We start from the raw sequence: 7,211 nt of genomic DNA, 5'->3' as shown, positions 1-7,211 counted from the left end.
TCCTTCTTCCAAGAAGGACATGACCGTGAGTACGCGGCGTGTTCACCTGCACAGTTTGCGCAGTGTGGCGCAGCTTCACACTCGTCAGATTTGTGTTCATTTGAGGCACATTTTGCACATGTTTGTCGGCCACGGCAGCTCTGGGAGCCATGACCGAATCTTTGGCAGTTGAAACAACGTCTAGGGTTTGGAATGTAGGGCCGGATGTCTACTTTGATGTAACCGACTTCAATGGATTCAGGGAGTTTGCTGGAGTTGAAAGTCAGAACTATGTGCTTTGTTGGTATTTCTTGGTTGTTCTTCCGGATTTTGATCCTGTGTACACCGATCACATTTTGCTCAGAAAGACCTTCAAGAAGTTCTTCTTCGGTGAGTGACAGGAAGTCATTCTCTGATATCACGCCTTGGACTGTGTTCAAGGATCTGTGAGCACTGACCGTTATTGGGATATCCCCAAATGTTGTAAGTTGCTGAAGGTTGCTGTACTGGAGTTTGCTTTGCAGCTCAAGCAGGAGATCCCCGCTAGCCAGTTTACTAACTTTGTATCCTGGGCCTAGTATGGTTGTGAGAGACCTAGATACTGCAAAGGGGGATATTAGCCGAGCTTGTTTGGCAGGGCTTTCACTGTGGATCACATGATATTTAGGGAAAGTGTCATGCTTTGCTGAAAAGAACTGGGCTGATACATCGGTCCGCCTTTTCTTGGAAAGGCGATCAGTTTGTTTGGAGGAAGAAGCCATAAATAATGTATGATGTTCGGCCGCGGCGCCAGCCACCCACCATGGAGCCCAACGAGGGGACGGGGCAGGAATTGGCAGGCAAGTCCTGTCCACGTCAGCTGTACACCGTAACTATAACCTAATATGGCGTAACTCAGGGTAGTCAGCCACACAAGGTTAACCCTCGCCACCTGGAAGTAAGGAAAAACCGGAAGAGAGTAGAGGACAGGAGAGTTGTAGGGTAGAAGATAGGAACGTGAAAGATGAAGGGGAGGATAGGAAAAGGCGACTGCCGATTTCCCCCGGGTGGGTCAGCCCGGAGGTGCCGTCTGTGGGAAGCGTGGGCCAAAGTGGTGTGTTGCCTCCGCCGAGGGGCCTTAAGGGTCCAAACACTCGGCATCGGCTCAACCACCAGGATCCCCTTTTCCCCAGACACGGCGATGCCACGCACGGCTAAGCGTGGGTGCTCGGGGTCCGTGGTGTCGCACAGTACACGCAAACATCTGCTTTAGCAGATGCCCCCTGCGGGGGGAAGAAGGTTCGTTTAAGTTTACAGTTTATTCAGAACGTCTGCTTCTTTTAAAAAACTAAGAACACATGTTAAGTTTATTATTGCTCTTTCTCCTAAAAGTAATTTGGGATGGAAAGGGATGGCATGATCATAAAAAATAGTGAAATGCTTTCTCCGTAGTGTCTCTAGTTTTGGGCATGCAATCAGGATGTGGTTGACTGTGAGTACTTCTCCGCATTCTCCACACGTAGGCTTATCTTGTTTCATTAGTAGAAAATGATGTGTGAGATGTGTGTGCCCGATACGCAGACGGCATACTGTAACCTCCATGAAGCGTTCCTGATGAGTGCTTGTTTCCCATTCTTCTATTATAGGCTTTACGAGGTGCAATTTATTACTTTCCTGGTTATTCCATATAGACTGCCATATATCCTTTTGTTTTCGTTTAATTAACTTTATGCAATCCTTATAAGGTATGTTTACTTTCTCTATTTCTTTCCTGCCTGCTTGAGCAGCACACACGTCCGCTCTCTCATTTCCTTCAATGCCCATGTGGCTTGGAACCCAACAGAATATTATGTTATGTCCTTGGGCTGATATCTTTATTACATCGTGTATTATGTTACCGAGTAATGGCATGACTGCATTTCTGGAGTTTAGAGCTGTGAGCACACTCAGTGAATCTGTATAGATAACACTGTTCTCAGTACCCTCGTACACAATTTTTGCTACAGCTACCCGGACAGCATAACACTCGGCTGCAAATACTGATGCACATTGAGGAAGTCGAATAATTTTTTCGGAGTTCCGATCCACTACAGCGCAGCCCACATAGAAGGCAGTTTTTGATCCGTCTGTGTAAAACTCTGTGCATTTGCTGTATTTCTCTTTTAGTGCGTGATATTCTTGTAATATATGTTCTGTAGGAGTTTCGCTCTTTTTGAACTGTGTAAGAGTGAGGTCACAGACTGTTGGAAAGTTGTACCATGGGGCCAGGGGCCTATTTTCTTGAGCGACATCAGGCAAGGTGTCCAGAATATGGAGCTCACGGCAAACGTCTTCAAATCGCATTATCAACGGTCTTGTTGTCTGAGGCTTATTTGAGAATATTGTTCGGGAGGGGCAAGTTGTGACAATCGGGTAACAGATGTGTTTTTTCCGTGTCCTTATTTTGAGGACATATGCGCATGTAAGTAAAGCTCGTCTATCTTTCAGAGAAGGCTCGTTAGTTTCAACATAGAGGCTATGCACAGGAGACGTTCTGTATGCACCACAAGCAAGGCGGAGGCCTAAGTTATGCACTGGGTCTAATTTCTTTAAATATGATTGCCTAGCTGCTCCATAGACTATGCTTCCATAGTCCAAGGAGGAGCGCACAACGGAGCGATATATATGCAAAAGGCATGCCCTATCAGATCCCCAATGTTTGCGTGAAAGGACTTTTAGGATGTTTAGGGATTTGGAGGCTTTCTTCTTTAGTGCTTGTATGTGAGGGAGAAAAGTGAGTTTTTTGTCAAAAGTAATGCCCAAGAATTTATGGTTATTGTTTATGGGCAATTTGATTTCATTTAGGTGTAAGGTAGGATTGGGCTGTATGCCTCGTTTGAGCGAGAACATAACTGCCACTGTCTTCTGCGGGGAAAATTTAAACCCATTTTCACTGGCCCATTTTGTTAGCTTATTTATTGTTAATTGGATCTGTCTCTCACATGTGGACATGTTGCATGACGTGTAGGCTATTTGAAGGTCGTCCACATAGAGTGAATACATTATGGAATTTGGTATTACTTTACTGATCGAATTCATTTTTACCACGAAAAGTGTGGTGCTTAAAATGCACCCTTGGGGCACACCATTCTCCTGCAGGAAGGTTCTTGATAAAGTGGTCCCAAGACGTACTTGAAACGACCGATGTGACAAAAAGTCACTTAAAACCTTTAGCATTCTGCCACATATGCCTAGATCTGCTAGGTCGCGCAATATCCCATACCTCCAAGCCGTATCATATGCTTTCTCAAGGTCAAAGAAAACGGCAAGGCAATGCTGTCGGTGTATAAAAGCCTCTCTGATAGTGTTTTCAAGACGTACGAGATGGTCAGTTGTTGAGCATCCTTTTTTAAAACCGCACTGATGAATGTTTAAAAGTTGATGAGATTCTAAAACAAAAGTTAGTCTGATGTTTAAAACACTTTCAAATGATTTTGCTAAACAGCTGGTGAGAGCAATGGGCCTATAACTACCAGGAGATGTCGGCTCCTTTCCGGGTTTTAAAAAAGGTATGACAACAGCTTTTTTCCACGCCTCTGGCAATTTTCCTAGGACCCATATTTTGTTAAAAAAATTTAATAGTGCCTTATGGCAGGTTCGGATAAGTGGGCGAGCATTTTGTAGTGAATTTGGTCAGGACCAGGTGCAGTTTGTTTACCGGCAGCTAGGACATTTTTTATTTCTTGTAGTGTAATTAAGCTATTATAGGGTTCTTTTGTACCACTACTTGTAGGGAGTTTTTGTTTCTCTGCTGTGTTTTTGTGTTTTAGGAATGTTTGAGTGTAGTGTGATGAACTGGAAACTTCAGAAAAGTATTCACCTAAAATGTCGGCCTGTTCTTGTATAGTTGTCTGTACTCCGGGGGCTGTTAGAAGCGGAATGGTAAATGGAGAGTAGCTGCCATTTAGCTTTCTAACCTGTTCCCACATTTGTTTTGTTGTTGTTGAGCTATTTATAGAAGTTACATAGTTTTGCCAGGAGGCTTTTTCGGCGTGGCGGCGGATGTAGCGGGCTTTTGCTCTTGCTTTTTTAAACTTGACGAAATTGTCCTGTGTTGGGTATCTGCGAAAAATTCCCCATGCTTTGTTTTGTTCTTTTTTGCTTGTTTACATTCTTTTGAATACCAGGTTTTGTGATTTTGTTTCACCACTCCTGAGGACTGAGGAATTGCTATATGTGCTGCAGTAAGGATACAATTTGTGTAAGCATCGTTTAGTTCATCTATATTATATTTATCTAGAGTAATTTTTTCTAGGCTGGCCTTCTCTCGGAACAGTGCCCAATCGGCTAAATGCAGCTTCCAGCGTCGCGGCTTGGATGGGATGATTTGTGGTGATGTTAAGCTGATTAGTATAGGTAAGTGATCACTTCCGTGTGGATTATCTAAAACGTCCCATTTAAAATCTGTAAAAATTGATGGTGAGCTGAGGGATAAATCAATACAGCTCATTTTGCCTGAACTAGATGAACAGTAGGTTGGTTTTCCGGTGTTAAGAAGACAGATATTATTACATAGTATACAATCCTCGATGATTTCGCCTCTCGTATCTGTTTTTCTACTGCCCCAAAGGATGGAATGTGCATTAAAATCTCCTACTATTAAAAATGGCTCTGGAAGCTGCTTTAAAAGGTCTTCTAATTCATAACTACTAAATTTAAGGTGCGGCTCTAAGTATATGCAGCACACAGTTATAGTTTTAAAAGCCTGTAAGGTTACCGCTATAGCTTCAAACTTAGTTTTTAGTTTGTATTCTCGAACTGCTATTCCATTTTTTACTACTATGGCAACGCCACCTGAGAGCCTGAGAGCTTGCTCTCGGTCGCGACGGAAGACTGTATAGTTTTTGAGTATGTTCTTATGTTTGGGACCTAAATTTGTCTCTTGCAAACACAAGGCTAGTGGTGAGTGAGTGGCCAATAAGTGTTTTATGTCATTTATATTAGTTAAAAGTCCTCTGCAGTTCCATTGTAAGAAAGCCATTTTGTATTAAATGAGTAGAGCAAGTTAAGTTTTGTTTTCAGGCCCTCTGATTCGGGGCTTTTCTCGTTTTTGTCTATCCAAGGAGCTGTGCCGTCCGTCTGACGTCGACGGCACAGGACTGCCTTGGCTTGTGTCCATCGCGTCTTCTGACACGCTGGACGCCCGTGCGGACCGCACAGGTGCGTTTGTATTTCCCCTCACCGCATGGTGGGAGGCCTTGAGGCCGGCTGACCTGGGGGTCTGCGCAGCCTGTTTTTCTGGTGGTGGTGCAGCGCTGGCCGCAGCCACCAAGGGCACGGATGGCCCTGCTCCCGGTTCACTGTGTGAAACCTGGGCAGGTGCCAGAGTCTGTTGTGGCTCAGTGCCCTGTTGTGCCACAACAGAATAGGCCGGTTTTTTTGACAGAACACGATTTCGTGCTTCCCGGAAAGTTATGTTTTCTTTGACCTTGATGGTAATGATTTCCTTTTCCTGTTTCCATATTGGGCATGTGCGTGAATAGGCAGGATGACTACCCTCACAGTTGGCACACAAGTGTGTCTGAACCTCACATTTTTGGGAATCGTGTTCATGGGAAGCACATTTTGCGCATCTCGGCTGGCCACGGCAGGTCTGGGAGCCGTGACCATAGCGTTGGCACTTGAAACAGCGGCGAGGATTTGGAATATATTTCCTGAGTTGAAGTTTCACATAACCTATTTCGACTGATTCGGGGAGGATACTTTGTGCAAATGTCAGGACAAGGTGCTTGGTCGGAATCTCTTTGTCATCGCGCCTCATTTTTATTCTGTAAACATCTGTTACGTTTTGGTCTCTGAGGCCTTCTAGAAGTTCCTCTTCGGTTAAGGATCTGAGGTCATCGTCAGAGATAACTCCGCGGACAGTGTTCAGAGAACGGTGTGGACTGATGGTCACTGGGATTTCTCCAAAAGACTTTAATGTGGACAGTTTTTCATGTTGATGGTTATAGAAGATTTCCAACAGAAGGTCTCCGTTCGGAAGTTTCTTTACGTTGTAACCCTGACCTATTACTTCTGTCAGTGTCTTGGTCACTATGAAAGGTGAGATTTGTCTAGCCGTTTTCTCAGCATTGTCACTGTGTACTACATGAAATCGTGGGAACCTGTTTGGGTTTTTCAGAAAGAATTTAGAGGTTTCGTCGGTGCGACCCCTTTTTCGGGATCGATCATGTGAGAGTAAAGAAGCCATAAAATAATGTTGACGTTCGGCCAGGGTGGCGGCCGCCCACCACCGAGCCCAACAAGGGGACGGGACGGGAGCTTCCGAGAAAGTCCAGCCCACGCCAGCCTTACACCCTGACTATAACCAAATATGGCATAACACAGGGTGGTTAGCCACACAAGGTTAACCCTTGCCGCCTGGAAAATGAAAAATCCAAGAAAAGAGGAGGAGACAGGAAAGTTGTAAGCAAGAGGACAGGAAAGCAAAAGATGGAGGGGAGGACAGGAAAAGGCGACTGCCGATTTCCCACGGTCGGGTCAGGCCGGAGGTGCCGTCTATGGGAAGCGTGGGCCAAAGTGGTGTGTTGCCTCCGCCGAGGGGCCTTAAAGGTCCAAACACTCGGCATCGGCTCAACCACCAGGATCCCCTTTTCCCCAGACACGACGATGCCACGCACGGCTAAACGTGGGTGCTCGGGGTCCGTGGTGTCGCACAAAACACACAAACACCTGCTTTAACAGGTGCCCCCTGCGGGGGGCTGTCAGGATAGCATAGGATTCAGCTGTAAAGATTGATGCGCACTGAGGAAGCCTAATTATTTGTTCCCAGTTCTCTTCAACTACGGCACAGCCAACATAAGTAGAAGTTTTTGATCCATCTGTATAAAACTCTGTATAATTTCTGTACTTTTCTTTTATTGTGCGAAATTCTTGTATTAGGAGTTTGGCTTTTGTTTAAGTGTGTTAGAGTGAGATCGCAGACATTTGGAAGTTTGTACCATGGGGGTAGGGGGCTGTTTTTTGGTGCAGTGTCGGGCAAGGTGTCCAGAATTTCTAACTCACTGCAAATGTTTTCGAAACGCATTATCAGTGGCCTCGTCGCTTGTGGTTTATTTGTGAAAATTACTCGTGAGCGGCATGTTGAGACTATTGGATAGCAGAGGTGTTTTTTCTGTGACCTTATTCTAAGGACATAAGCACATGTAAGTGAAGCCCTTCTATCTTTCAGCGGAGGCTCGTTCGTCTCTGCATATAGACTATCAACAGGGGAT

This window comes from Amblyomma maculatum, chromosome 6, assembly GCF_055883805.1.
Source record: "Amblyomma maculatum isolate TAMU_Amacu chromosome 6, ASM5588380v1, whole genome shotgun sequence".
Lineage (NCBI taxonomy): Eukaryota > Metazoa > Arthropoda > Arachnida > Ixodida > Ixodidae > Amblyomma > Amblyomma maculatum.
The sequence above is the reverse complement of the archived record's forward strand: the minus strand, read 5'-3'. Positions refer to the sequence as shown.